The sequence below is a fragment of the Pteropus medius genome, unplaced genomic scaffold, assembly GCF_902729225.1.
Source record: "Pteropus medius unplaced genomic scaffold, Ma_sr-lr_union100, whole genome shotgun sequence".
NCBI classification, from domain to species: domain Eukaryota; kingdom Metazoa; phylum Chordata; class Mammalia; order Chiroptera; family Pteropodidae; genus Pteropus; species Pteropus medius.
In genome coordinates, this window is record NW_024351073.1 from 24,733,614 (window position 1) to 24,747,484 (window position 13,871).

Sequence of the window (13,871 nt, forward strand, 5' to 3'; positions counted from 1 at the left end):
GAGTCGGCGCTGACGTTTGCCACCTGGGTTTCAGAAAACAGCACAGAGACGTAAACTCAAAACAACAAAATAAGCCAGAAAGCGCTGGCCCGGGCCAGGCCATTTGTCGCAGACAAACTCGGCGCCAGCGCTTTGCAGCTGTCCCCGTGGGCTCCACCGCCTTGGCTGGAAGAAGCTCTACTCTTGACATATGCTCCTTTTTAAGCTGAAGTAAAACCCACACAGCAGAAAACGAGCCACTTAAAAGTGCACAATTCGGTGGCCTTTGGTGCGTTCAGAACGCGCTGTAACCTCTGCGGACATCGAGCTCCAAAGCGTTTTCAGCCCCCTGAGTAACGCCCCAGATGCGCCGAGCAGCCTCCCGCGCTTGGCCTCGGCCTCGGCCGGCACCGGCCCCGGCTCTCGGGCTCCCTGTTTCTCTGGATGTCTCTCCGCCTGACATCGTAGTAAACGGAGCCCACAATGTGTGCCCTTCGCTGTCTGGCTTTCGCTCGGTGTCCTGTTTTCGAGGTTCGGCTGCATCGTTCCACGCATCGGTACTCGGCGCCTTTTCGTGGCCGCCTACTATTCCGCTGCGTGGCTGCCCCACGGGAGCAGCTGAGGGGCCGCTTGGGTGGTTTCCACCCTTTGCTTGTTGGACATAGTGCTGCTGGGAAATTTGTGCACAAGTATTTGTTTGGACGTCTGTTTTCACCTGTTTTAGGCGTATGCTTACTGATGGAAGTCCTGGGTCACGTGGCAATTCTGTTTAACTCTTCGAGGAGCCTGGAACCGAGTATGGAGAGCCTCACAATTGCCAGCTCCTAGTGAGGGCAGAGCTGTTCTCTGGATGCTTCCAGATGAATGAAATATCCCGTCCGCTGGCACTGCCCTTGTGCTGATTGAGTGACGACCTCTCCTCTGTTGAGGAACCGCGATACTTCGTCATGGGCCCTCTGGTTCACCCCAGGGCTAAATTTGGCCAGTGTAGTCCTAGGGGCCTGAGAAAATGCTTGCAGTGGCATCATGCTATCGCCCCCCCACCCGCCCCCGTGATAATGTAAGAGCTGCGTGGTGAGGGCCGGCTCACGGGTCAGCTGTTTGTGGCTCGTGCATCACTCGGAGGCACTGCTGTTGGAAGAGAAGCCATAGGAAACCCATAGCAAGGATTCTTACTTTTGAGGCTGTGATGGTTTAAAGTTAGTCTGAATCTAAAACGCCCTAAGTTTTAAACATTTGCACATAAAGTATGGTTATTTATGCCTTTGAAATAAAACTGAGGTTAGTAATCAATACTTTGTATTATGTGTTAAATTTTGATACAACTGGGAAGTTATGTTAATTTGCAAGGTTTGGGGGATCGATGTTCAGTCTGAACCCAGGGTTCGACTATGCATCCCAACCCACGTGTTCTGAAGCTTAGAAGGACAAAGACTTGCAGTCGTGTGCACAGCAGGGTCTCTGCACACCCAGCTCACTCGACCAGGCCGACGAGTATTATTTGCACTATGCTCTTTAAGGCATTTTAAAACTTCCCACGGTCTGCAGTAGTGTGTATTGTGGCTTATTTAGCTGATTTTTTTTTTCCCTGATAGGTGAATTTATACCATTATTTATCACAAAAATCTCAGCTCTAGCCAATGTAATTTCTTGTGCTGTGATTAGATTTTAACAGATGTCTGTAAAATTCAAGCTTTCGAGCCGAAGATTAAACTATAGTGCCAACCATCCTATCGAATGAGACTTTGCTCTCCCAGACACTGGAGTTAAGAGGTTTTTAGGCTGTGCCACATTTTTATGCATAAGGAGAAAGCAATGGGCTACATACGAGGTGTGACGATATTGTCGCGAGAATGATTTCTAACTAGCCAGCTAGAGTCCTCAGTTCCAAACTCACGCCAGGCCCCTCCGAGAGGGCTCCTGGGCCACCTCTGCCTGGCTCCGACGTCACTGCCACGCTTGCTCAGAGGTATCTGCAGGCCTTCTGGAATTGGGCAAGTGCTGGTCCTTTGAGAATATTTTCATTTGGGCAAGTGCTGGTCCTTTGAGAATATTTTTGACTAGGAGCAAAAATTCTTTTTGACTTAAGATGAATGGAAGGGAAGTTTGAGCAACAGGATCGAAGCCGTCGTGCATGTATTTGTGTGTGCGTGTGCGTGTGCGTGTGCCCCCGCGAAAGCCTGCGGGTCTGTTTCTACCTGCTTTGCAGGAAGGTAGAGCTGGGGTGCGCCTTTACAATCACGAAAACTCAGGTGTAACTCAGGTAATAATATTGGGAGGTCACGTGTGCTGTTTGGACTTTAACGGTGTGAGGACGCTGCATGTTCGACCCTGTTGTCTCGCGAGGGACCGGTTCAAGTCGTAAGGAGACAGGAATGACAGATGGAAACAGGGCTATTCTTTCATATATTTTAATACATATTCATACGTGTTCATACACATGCTCATATGTGTATGGAATTTGTCTCCGCTTAATGTACTTTCTTTCCAAATGTTTCAGTGTGTAGCTATCTTTCATTTATCACATGCTCACAGACTTTGTATTTTTTCATTTTAATGTTTGAATTAATTTATTATTTTTTTACCTTATAAAAGTTTTAAATTACAGTTGCCGTTCAGTATCACGTCCGTTCAGGTGTACGGCATGGCGGCGAGACGCATGTAACTTACGAAGCCATCCCTGGCACCCGCACGGTTATTACGAGACCCGTGACTACATTCCCTGTGCTGTACTCCACGCCCCATGACGATTTTCTAACTGTCGGTTTGTATTTCTCAATCCCTTCGGCTTTTCCACTCATCTTCCAGTTGACGATCGTCAAAATGTTCTCTGTATCTATCAGATTTTCTGTCTGTTTATTTCGATTTTCGATTTCACATATAAGAGAAATCGTACGGTATTTATTGTTCTCTGACTTATTTCACGTAGCATGATGCCCTCTCGGTCCATCCATGTTGTCGCCAAGGGTAAGATTTTATTCTTTTTTTTACGGCTGAGTAATATCCCGTTGTATGTATGTCCCATTTCTTTATCCAGTTCGCTCTTAACGGGCTCTTAGGTTGTTTCCATATCTCGGCTGTGTTAGTTAATGCTGCAGTAAACACAAGGATGCACATATCTTCAAATTTGTGTTTTGATTTTCTTCAGATAAATACTCAGGAGTGGGATTATTAGGTCAGACAGTAGTTCTAGTTTTAATTTTTTGAGGAACCTCCGTGCTGTTTTCCGTAGTGGCCGCACCAATTTGCAGTCCCACCGACAGGGCGTGAGGGTCCACTTTTATCCTCATCTTCACCAGTACTTATTTGTTGATTCCGTGATGACGGCCATTCTGACAGATGCGAGGCGATATCTCATTGTGGTTTTAATTCTCATTTCTCTGATGATGAGTACCTTGAAACTGTTTTCATATGTCTTTTGGTCATCTGTGTGTCCTCTTTGGAGAAATGTCTGTTCAGGTCCTCTGTCCATTTTTTATTGAATCGTTTGGGGTTTTTTTGTTGTCGTTAAGTTGCATGAGTTCTTTATAGATTTTAGATGTTAACCCCTTATCAGATATATCATAGGTGAATATCCTGTCCCATTTAGCAGGCTATCTTTTTGAGTTGTTGATGTTTTCCTTTGCTGTAGAAAAGTGTTAGTTTGATGTAGTCCCATTTGTTTATATTTTATTTTGTTCCTCTTTCCCGAGGAGACACACCCCCAAAATTATTACTAATAGTAATACCGGAGAGTTCATTGACTTTGTTTTCTTCCAGGGGTTTTATGGTTTCCGGTCTCATATTTAAGTCTTTACTCCATTTGGAGTTTATTCTTGTATATGGCTTCATTATTTTTTTTTTTTTTGCATGTATCCCTTCGATTTTCCCAGCACCATTTTTTGAAAGACCGTCTTCACCCCATTGTATATTCTTGGCTCCTCTGTCGTAGATTAATTGACCATGTGCACGCGGGTTTATCTCTGGGTTCTCTATTCTGTTGCGTTGACCTGCGTGTCTGTTTCGCTGTCAGTGCCATGCTGGTTTGCGATGGCCTCGCAGTACAGTTTAATCTCAGATGTCACATACTTCCAACTTTGATTTTCTTTCTCAAGATGATTTTAGCTGTTCAGATTCTTTTGTGTTTCCATGTAAATTTTTGGGTTATTTGTTCTAGTTCTGCGAAAGATGCTGTTGGTATTTTGGCGGGGACTGCACCGAATCTGCAGATGGCTTTGGGTCGTGTGGTCGTTTTAATGATGTTAATTCTTCTTATCCATGAGGACAGTTTACGCTTCCATGTTTGTATCTTCTTCAATTTCTTCAAATGACTTATCATTTTCTGAGTACAGATCTTTTACCTTCTTAGTTAAATTTATTCCTAGGTATTTCATTTTTTGATGTAATTGTAAATGAGATTGTTTTCTTAATTTCTCCTTATAATAGTTTGTAATTGGTGTATAAAAATGCAACCAATTGCTGAATATTAATTTTGTATCCTGCTTCTTTACTGAATTCATTTATTACTGCTAATAGTTTTTTGTTTTTTAATGGAGTCTTTAAGGTTCTCTGTATATAGTATCACGTCCTTTGCAAATAATGACAGTTTAACTCCTTCCTTTCCGATTTAGACGACTTTTAATTTTTTTCCTTGTCTGATTGCTGTGGCCAGGACATCCAATACTGTGCTGAATAAAAATGATGATAGTGGGCATCAGCATCTTTTTCCTGATCTTAAGGAAAACGCCTTTCGCTCTTCCCCATTGAGTATGGTGTTAGCTGCGGGTTTGTCATATAGGCCTTTATTATGTTGAGCTATGTTCCCTCTATTCCCACTTTGCTAAGGATTTTTTTCATAAACGGATGCTACATTTTATCAAATGCTTTGTCTACATCTATTGATACTGTCATATGATTTTTATCTTTCAATTTGTTAAAGTGGTGTATCATATTAAATGATTGGAAGATAGGAACCAAACTTGCACCCCAGAAATAAATTCTACTTGAGCATGGTGTATGATCTTTTTAACATATTGTTGAATTCTGTCTGCTGTTATTTTGTCGAGAAGTTTCACGTATATGTTCTTCAGGGATATTGGCCAATAATTTTTTTGTAATGTCTTTGTCTAGTTTTAGAATCAGGGTAATGCTGGCCTCAGAAAATAAGCTTGGGAAGCTTCTCTTCATTTTTTTGAAATAGTTTTAGAAGAATAGGTATTAATTCTTCTTTGAATGTTTGGTAAAATTCACCCGTGAAGCCTTCTGGTCCAGGACTTTGTTGGAGTTTTTCGATTATTGATTCGATTTCATTAGTAGTAATCAGTAGGTTCAGATTTTTTTTGCTTTTTCTTGACTCAGTCTTCGTAGGTTGTATGTTTACAGGAATCTATTCATTTCTTCCAGATCCTTCAGTTTGTTGAGTCTACTTGTTCATAGTATTTTTAAATAATTTTTGGTATTTCTGTGGGGTCTGTGATCACCTCTCCACTTTCGTTTCTGATTCTATTTATTCGGGTCCTCTCTTTTTCTCGATGAATCTGGTTAAAGGTCTATCAATTTTCTTTATTGTTTCAGAAGACCAGCTCTTGGTTTCATCGATCGTTCGTGCTGTTCTTTTTTAGACTCAGGAGTAGAGATATCTAAACAAAATGCCTGTTTCCCATTTTGACATCCACCGCATATTAAGATACTTTCTAATGAGATCAATGAAGTCATTATTAGTCTCTGTGCCTTGACTTGTGTTTCCAAATCTGAGATCTAAAGCCATGAGAAGATCTCGATTGCAGGTAAAGTTTTCTACGAGTCCAATCGATTTTTTGCGAGTTTTAAAGATTATCTCAGTAGCCATGTAAGATGATGTAAAGTGAGACTCTGTGGCAACTGACACTGACTCCTTGTTTTTCGCTTTTAAAACACCGCGTCGTTCTTTAGAGCATGAAACCATTCTTAGGAGTAATAAATCATTGGGAATTGCTAATTAAATTAATTCTTTGTTATATGAACATTTTAGAAGAATCGCATAAAATATCTAACCCTGGGGCTATTTTGCACAGTCAAAATGACAGGGAAATAAGGTTAAAGAGAAAAAAATAAGTCGACCTTATTAGACGTACACTTGAAAGCTACACAGATCCTTTCTGAAATGTTCAAAATAAACTGCCATTTCATGATAATTAAAGAAAAAACACAATTTGTATTCTATTTCCAGTATGTAAATCTGGATTTTTTTTTTTTGTATTTGTTCAGTTTCTCTATACAGCAAAGGGTCTGATGCACCTTGTAGTTGATTAGAATGAGGATTAGTGAAAAACAGAGTAATTTTATAGAAAGCTTTTCTAAGTAAAAAAAAGCCTACCTCTAAAATATACTGAAAATTTAAATAAACTGACAGATCTGAATTTCTACCTAATACCGACTCGACACCCTATGTTTGCACTTTTGCGAGGCCAAGGCATGAAGTTCGTGTGCCGTGATGGATCGAAGGAGGGCTCTGGCGTGACATCAAGCCACAGGCGAGAAGAAATGATGGAAAACGTGGGCGAACACTTCGGAGAGGCCGGACGTGCCAACAACGACTGAAATGAAGAGACGGCGTTTGGAGCGTCCAGATTCCCGGGACGTGACTTCCGGTCTGCGTGGACCACTCGCACGCGTGACACGGATGCATCGGGCTCAGGATGCAGCGCTGCGAAGGGCCTCGTGTGAGGCGCTGGCTGATGACCCCTCAGACGTCTCCGTGTCCCATGGACCTGATGGCAGATGTGGCGGAGCCAGAGCCGAAAGCCGATCGCCTCCCGCTGGAAAGGAGGCTGTGAGGAGAGCCAGCGGAAGGAGCGGCCCACCGAGTCGTAGGCTGTTTCGTTACTGTATTTTTTCTACTCTGGCTTGAAAAGAAACGGAGGCAGTTAGTTAGCTTTCGCATTCCGCGGCACCGACTCTTTGACTTTTATTGTTGAAAGGGCGAGTTTCCTGAAGTCGCCTCCCACCCTTTCTTAGCTTTTGATCCCTGACCTCTAAAAGTCAGCGGGTGGATGGGTCCGGGTGGGGACCGAGGGGGTGCAGGGGGTGCCGTGCGTTGAGGGGCGGGTGACGAGAAGACTCTGGCCTGCGAGCGAGAGAGAAGAAAGGGGACTCTGCATGGTACCCCAGGCGAGCGCGAGGACAAAGGTTCGTGGTGTCTAGGGCGGTGGGGAGCTGGGCTTCTGTCCCCTGACTGGATCTCAGAGGTGAGTGGCCTCGAGAGGCCGCCGAGGACAGGGAACCTTGACGCCACTGGACTTCGAGCTCTGGCAAAGAGCTCTGGGCGAGTGAGGCGAAGACAGGCAGAGCCATCTGCCCTCACGACGCCCCTCGGGCAGAGCAAGACCAAAGCCCTAGTGACTGCCAAGTACCACATACTGGGAGGGCCACCTGTCCCTCGGGCCCTCCCGGGAACCTGGGAGGGAGACATGTCCCCAGGAATGCCTGGGTGGCATTTCTATCCATTTGCTAAGTTCGGAAATGGTTTTTTTTATTTTTTTTTTTGCCAGAAATAACAGGACAAAAAATTTTGAGTGAATTTAGCACACACATACAAAGATCTACACGTGCACATAAATAAAATAAATACCTGTGTGTGAGAGCACGCATCTTACCTGTACAGCTCAGTGGGTTTTACACGACACCCAGGCCGTGGGAGGATTTCCAGCTGTGAAAACACCATCCCCACCCCCGGCAGCCTTATTCTGACTTCCGCCCTTTCGAGCATCCTGTAAACGGACGCACACGCTGGGCGCACCTTCACCTTCGTCTTTTGGTCATATCTGCTGTCTCTGGCAGTAGCAGTTGATCCTTCTTGTATTCACTGTGTAACTATGACAACATTTGCTTGTTTACCCTTCTGCGGCGACCACTTGGGTTGCTTCCGTGCAGGGTGTTACACGTGCGCTCAGGTCGCCATGAACATGGCTGCATCAGACGTGGCCGGAGGGGTGGACCGACTTCTCTCGGGTTACGCCCACGAGGGGGTGGACATCTGTCCACCTGAGGCAGGTGCAGCCAGGCCACAGTTGTGCCAGTTTGCACGCCAACCAAGAATGCGCAGGACTGCTAGGATGCTTGGAGTTGGTCCTGATCGTGTTTTAGCTGTTGTGGTGGGTGTGTATCTGCTAGTGCCACGTTGTGGCTGAATTTGCATGTCACCGATGTGCAATGACATGGAGCTTTTCATAACTTGTTTGCCATTGGGATAGTCCATTTGCGAAGTGATTATTCACATCTTTTGTCAATTAAAAAAATCACTAGATTTTATTAGTTGATTTGCAGATGCTTTTTATATATTCCGGATAAGAATCTTTCGCTATATGGTAAATACCTTATCCTAATCAGTAGATTGACTTTTATTTTTAATTTTTTTTTTTTGATGAACAGAAGTTCATTTTAATGAAGAACATATTATCAGTGGTTTCATTTATTCTTATTATGATCTGTGTGTCTTATTTATGAAAACTTGGCTATGAAGATAATCATATGAAGATATGAAGATAATCTCCTATGTTTTCTTCATGAGGTTTATTATGTTACCCTTCACAATTACTTTTGTTTTCTTAAAAAAATTGATAATGTTTGTACATCATGCAAGGAAAGGTCCACTATTCATTTTCTTCCTAGTGGATGTGCAAAGCCTCAGCACTATTTATGAGAAGAGCATAGTTTCCCAATGAAATGCATCCCCGCCTTCCTGTGAGTCAGGTGGTTTGCACGTGCGTGTGTCTGTGTCTCTGGACTCCTTACTCCCTGCTAATGGTCTGTCATCTATTCCTGGACAATCTCTCCTGACCGATTTCTGCGGCCTTGGGTGAGCTCCAACCTCTGGTAGGGTCGATTCATTAACATTCCGTTCTTTTGGGTTGCGTTGTGTTCTAGACCCTTTACCTTTGCGTACACGTTTCAGAATCGGCTTGCAAAATTTTTTTTAAATGCCCGCTGAGATTTTGATTATGATTGCATTCAATGTATTGAATTTCCTCAGTTTAGAGAGAATTGACATCTGAATACAATTACAACTTCCAACTCAAGATTATGGTGTATCTCTCTATTTAAATGTTCTTTAATGTCTTATAGTTTATAAATATGGAGGTCTTGCACGTAGTTGGTTGGTTTTCTTTCTGAACGTTTGATCACTTTGTTTATATTATATTTTCATTATACATTCCCATTGTTTGTTGCTAGTTTGGTTTTGTATCTGAACCTTGTATCCAGCAACCCTGCCAAAATTCACCTACCAATTTCATATTTCGTTTGCAGGTTCTTTGGTATTTTTTATAGAAACGATCAAAAAGACAACTTTATTCTTTCTTTTCTCATTAAGATTTTATTTTTATTTTATTTCGCTATGGATGCGGTGGGATCCCCAGAATAATGTTGATCATAAGGGTGATAGTGGACATTCTTGCTTTTTTCTAACCTCGAAGAAAAAGCGTTTAATAATTTACCGTTAAGAATTATGTTACCTGTTCATGTCTTAGAGATTCTGCTTGTCAGGACAAAGAAGTTCCATAGTATTCCAAGTCTGGTGAGATATTTTATTTTATTTTTTTAAATCATGAATGGGAGTTGAATTCTAACAGTTTTTTGCAAATATTCAGTTGATTATGTGTTTTTTGTTTTTACCTTTTTTGCTAACAAGACAAATGACATTGTTTAATGTTCAAATGTTAGAACAACCTTGCATTCTTGAAATAAACTTTACTTGGTCATGATATAGTATTAATTTTCTATATCACTGAATTCAATTTGCTAATATTTTATTTAGCATTATTATATCTATGTTCATAAGAGATACTGGCCTATAGGTGTTTTTGTTTCATATATATATATAGTTTGTTTATTTGTTTTTCCTAAAGTGTCTGACAAGTTTTAGTGTCAGGCTGATGCTGGCCTTACAAAACAAATTTGTAAGTGTTTCCTCTTTCTTTATTTTCTGAAAGTGTTTCTTTTCTAGAAATGAGATATTATTTCCTTCTGAAGTAAGTGGGACATATCAGCAGTGAGGACCTCTGGGCCTATAGAATTTTCAATAGTGATTTTTCGATTACATAATTAATTTTTAACACTTTTCTCATTTAAAAGAAAAAAAAAAGCTCAGCTCCCCGCCAGCGTTAATTTAACAGCACGTGTAGGAATGCTTCGTTTTCTAGGATTTGACATCGTCAGTAATTGAGAGTTGCTATGTTTTATAAATGTAAACACCACTGCTACAGACAGAACGCTATAAATAGAATGATACCATTTGCTTGCAAAGACTGTCGTTATACTAGAGGCATGCAAAAGTAATAATAAAAGTGAGCTATTTTGTGGCAACCTCCGGGAGTGAGGTTGGGACTGTAACTTGTGAGTTATCTTGGGGTGAACGCTGCAGCCACAAGCAGCACAGGTGAGTGTTCTTGGGACAAATGGGAAATGGTTAAAAAAAGATGTAGGAGTAATTTTTTTCTAGCTATTGTTTTTTTAATTTTTGTAAGTCATTTTTTAAGCAGTTTGTTCATTTCCCCTAAGTTGTCAAGTTTATTGGCATAAATTAGTTCATAGTGTCCTCTTGTGATTATTATGTTTCTAATATCTAAGGACCTGTAATGACATTCGTTTCTTCATCCCTTGTTCTGTTAATCTGATTTTTCTCATTAAAAAAATCTATATCGTTATGGGTTATTGATTTTATTAACCTTTTAAAAAAGCCTACTTTAGGTCTGGTCGATTTTTTTTTCCCATTGTCTGCCTGTTTTCTATGTCCTTGACTTTTGCTTGTATCTTTTATTTAATTATTGACAGTATTCTCAATTACTCAGTTGGTAGCTTACATCATTGATTTTCTACGTTTCTCCTTTTCTTACATATGCACGTGATTTCTAAGTGCCAGTTCAGCGCATCCAAAAAGTTTCACTGATGTTACGCAGCCCGTATGTTTCAGTTCAGATTATTTGAAGTTTTCCGTTGTGGTTTCTTCTTGGACCCACACGTCTAGAAGATTGTTGCTTAACTGCTAAGTAGCCGTGAACTCCTTTGTTACATTTAGTCGTTGGTGTCTAGTTTATTTTCACCGTTTTAAATAGCATAACTGCGTGCCTTCGCTCCTCTGGAAAGGGTCGGTGCTAGCTGACGGCCAGGGACATGTCTGTTTTGGAATGCGTCCCGCAGGCACTTGCAGAGGACATACCCGCGGTGCGGTTAAGCTCCGGGAAGCGACGCGTGAGCCCAGTTACCGCGGGAATGACTCAAACCTCTCCTGTACTGATTTTTTCTTTTCCTCGTTGCGTCAGTGAATGAGGAAAGTGTGGTAAAATCTAAATAGCGTGCTTGTCTTTTTTCCTTCTAGTTCTATCACTTTGGGGCGTTAAAAAACTCAGAAGTACGCGTTCGGGGAGGTGGGGCTGTAAGACGGCCCCGTCCGATCCAGCGTCATCTGGGAATGTTCGTCCCTCTAACAGTTTGCTTCCCGGACTGTCCTTTGTCTGCTCAGTGACCCCACATCAATGCATCTTGCTGAACGTCCGTCTTCCTCCGTCGTTCAAGGTCAACGTCACTGTGTTCTGGTTTTTACAGTGGATTCTTTGTAGAGAACAAGCATCTGCATCGTGTTTCTTTTTATTTGAACTGACCATATTTTTTTATTTCTTTTAAATGGGAGTCAGTTCACGTGTATTAAAATGAGTCGTTGATGTCATCGGACCTGAATCTACCATCGCTGTTTCCTCTTTTTACGGCCTGTTTGTTCTTTGATTTCTCCTTTTTTTTCTTCTTTGGGAATTAATCCAATATTTTGTTCCATTTATTCCCTTCATTATCTATTAAGTTGCATGGTCTCATATTTTTTAGGCGCCGCCCCAGAAATTTCAACATGCATCCTTGAGTTAGCTTTGCATTTATGTCGTCTCGAACAATACAGAAACTTTCACTAGTTCAGGATCATTTACCATGTCCTCCTTTGCTTACTCACATACATTTTTACTTATATTTATATATCAGCCGCCCACACGATATTATTGATTTTGAATAAAGCACAGAATGAACATGGCTTTATGTTCACCCACGCGTTTCTACCTTCCAGCTCTTTCTTCCCCTGCAGCGCCACGCTTCCGTCCAGAATCGTCTTTCCTTCCATCTTTTAGCATTTATTATATATTAGGTCTGCTGAATGAACTCAGTCAATGTTTGCCTAAAAGCATTTTATCTCACCTTTTTATCTAAATCAGCTTTATTGAGCAATAATATAAATTCTATAAAATTCTCCCATTTTAAGTGAAATCACGATATAGATCCAATTCCCCCCCCCCCCCCAATACTTACACACACACACTGCTCGTGGGAGCAGAGCGATACTTCGGAGAAATGCAGAATCCTAAAAAGTGCAAGCCAAAGGGCGGGGGAGGCGTCCTGGGTCACAGGGCCACCTGGGACGGAGGAGGGCTGCGTCAGGACCGGGCAGGTGCGGCGCCCATTACAGACGAGGAAGCAGAACGGGCTGCGGCACGGAGTCGCAGCAGACAGGAGTGGGGAATTCGTGACTTTTAGGAGGCAGGCTGTCGTCCCTTTAGAAAGGCCCGGGTGGCCCGAGAGAAAGGCGAGTAGCCTGCTGCCACATGTCAGTGCCCCACGGCGGAACACCCCCGGCCAGGGCCTCACGGCTGCACTGTGGAGTCTGCGCTGATGCGGGTGGCACAGGTGACTCTGCGCTGACACAGGCGACTCGGGTCCTGAGCTCAGGTGTCGGGCAAAGCACATGCTCCCGAAGCTAGCGTGTGAGACTGTCTCTCTTCCCCAGCACAGTACGGAAACAGAGATGCCATCTCCGAGTCACCACGGCCAGTGTCCTGCCAGCGCTGGCACGGACTTCTGCAGCTGAGTATGAGATGGAGTAGTTGGCTTTTGGGCAGAAGCCACATGGATGCAAACTGCATATTCGTAGTAACCAGACAGACTCCCTCTCAGCTCCGAGGGAACCTGGTCGGACTCGTGCCTGTCGACTGCAGCGAAGACGCGGCTCGGGGACCTGCCTGGGACGGACCATGGTGGGAGACGCTGCAGCTGGCGAGAGCCGTGAGGCGGCGCCTGTGACTTCCAGGTAAGAAGCCCTGACACTTAGCTCGTGGTTCCGACACTGCGGAAGACCGATGGGTTAACTGGGTTGAGCACAGGTGCGGCACCGGCGAGAAGAGACAAGGCCAGCGACTTGCATGGCTGGGAGCACGAGGGAGCTTCGCCAGAGGTAGGAGGCTGCTCCTTGAGGGAGGAAGGAGGTAGGAAGGAAGGTGGCTGCTCTTCGTGAAGCGAAGGTGCCATGTTGGAGGTGCCATGTGGCGTCAGAAGGACTCCAGGCTGGATGCAGGAAACCAGCGAGGTGCACAGGCTGAGAGCTGCCTGCCTGTGTCACGTTTGGCTCCACGGGCTGAGTAAGACAAGGACTTGAGCTGGAGATTGGTCAGTGGCTTTGTGATTCAGAGGAGCCTTGGGTGACTGGCCAGCTTTGCCTCGGGCATGGTGAGCCATCTCGCTTATGTCACCCGGGTCACACCACAGCCCCTCTCCTCCTGTAAGAGCACTCGACCTCTTCACCCCCAGGGGCCACTCTCGCTGGGGATGATGTGACCCCACCGACCGTGATCTGCTATGGCCGTCACCACCCAGGAGCTCCAGTGCGTTCTCGGAGTGAAGACGTCATCGGGAGGCCAAGGCCCGTGGCGGAGGAGGCGGCAAGCGTTTACCCATTCCCCACACGCCGGCCTCCCGAACCGCAGCCCGGCACCGCCTGCAGCCCTGGGAAGCAACTGGCCTGGGACTCCAAGCAGGAGTTCGAGTCTGGCTTCTCTGGGAGACGAGCCGTAATTTCCATTTTATTTAATTGGAATGGAAAAGAGAAAAATGTAATCATGTCTTAT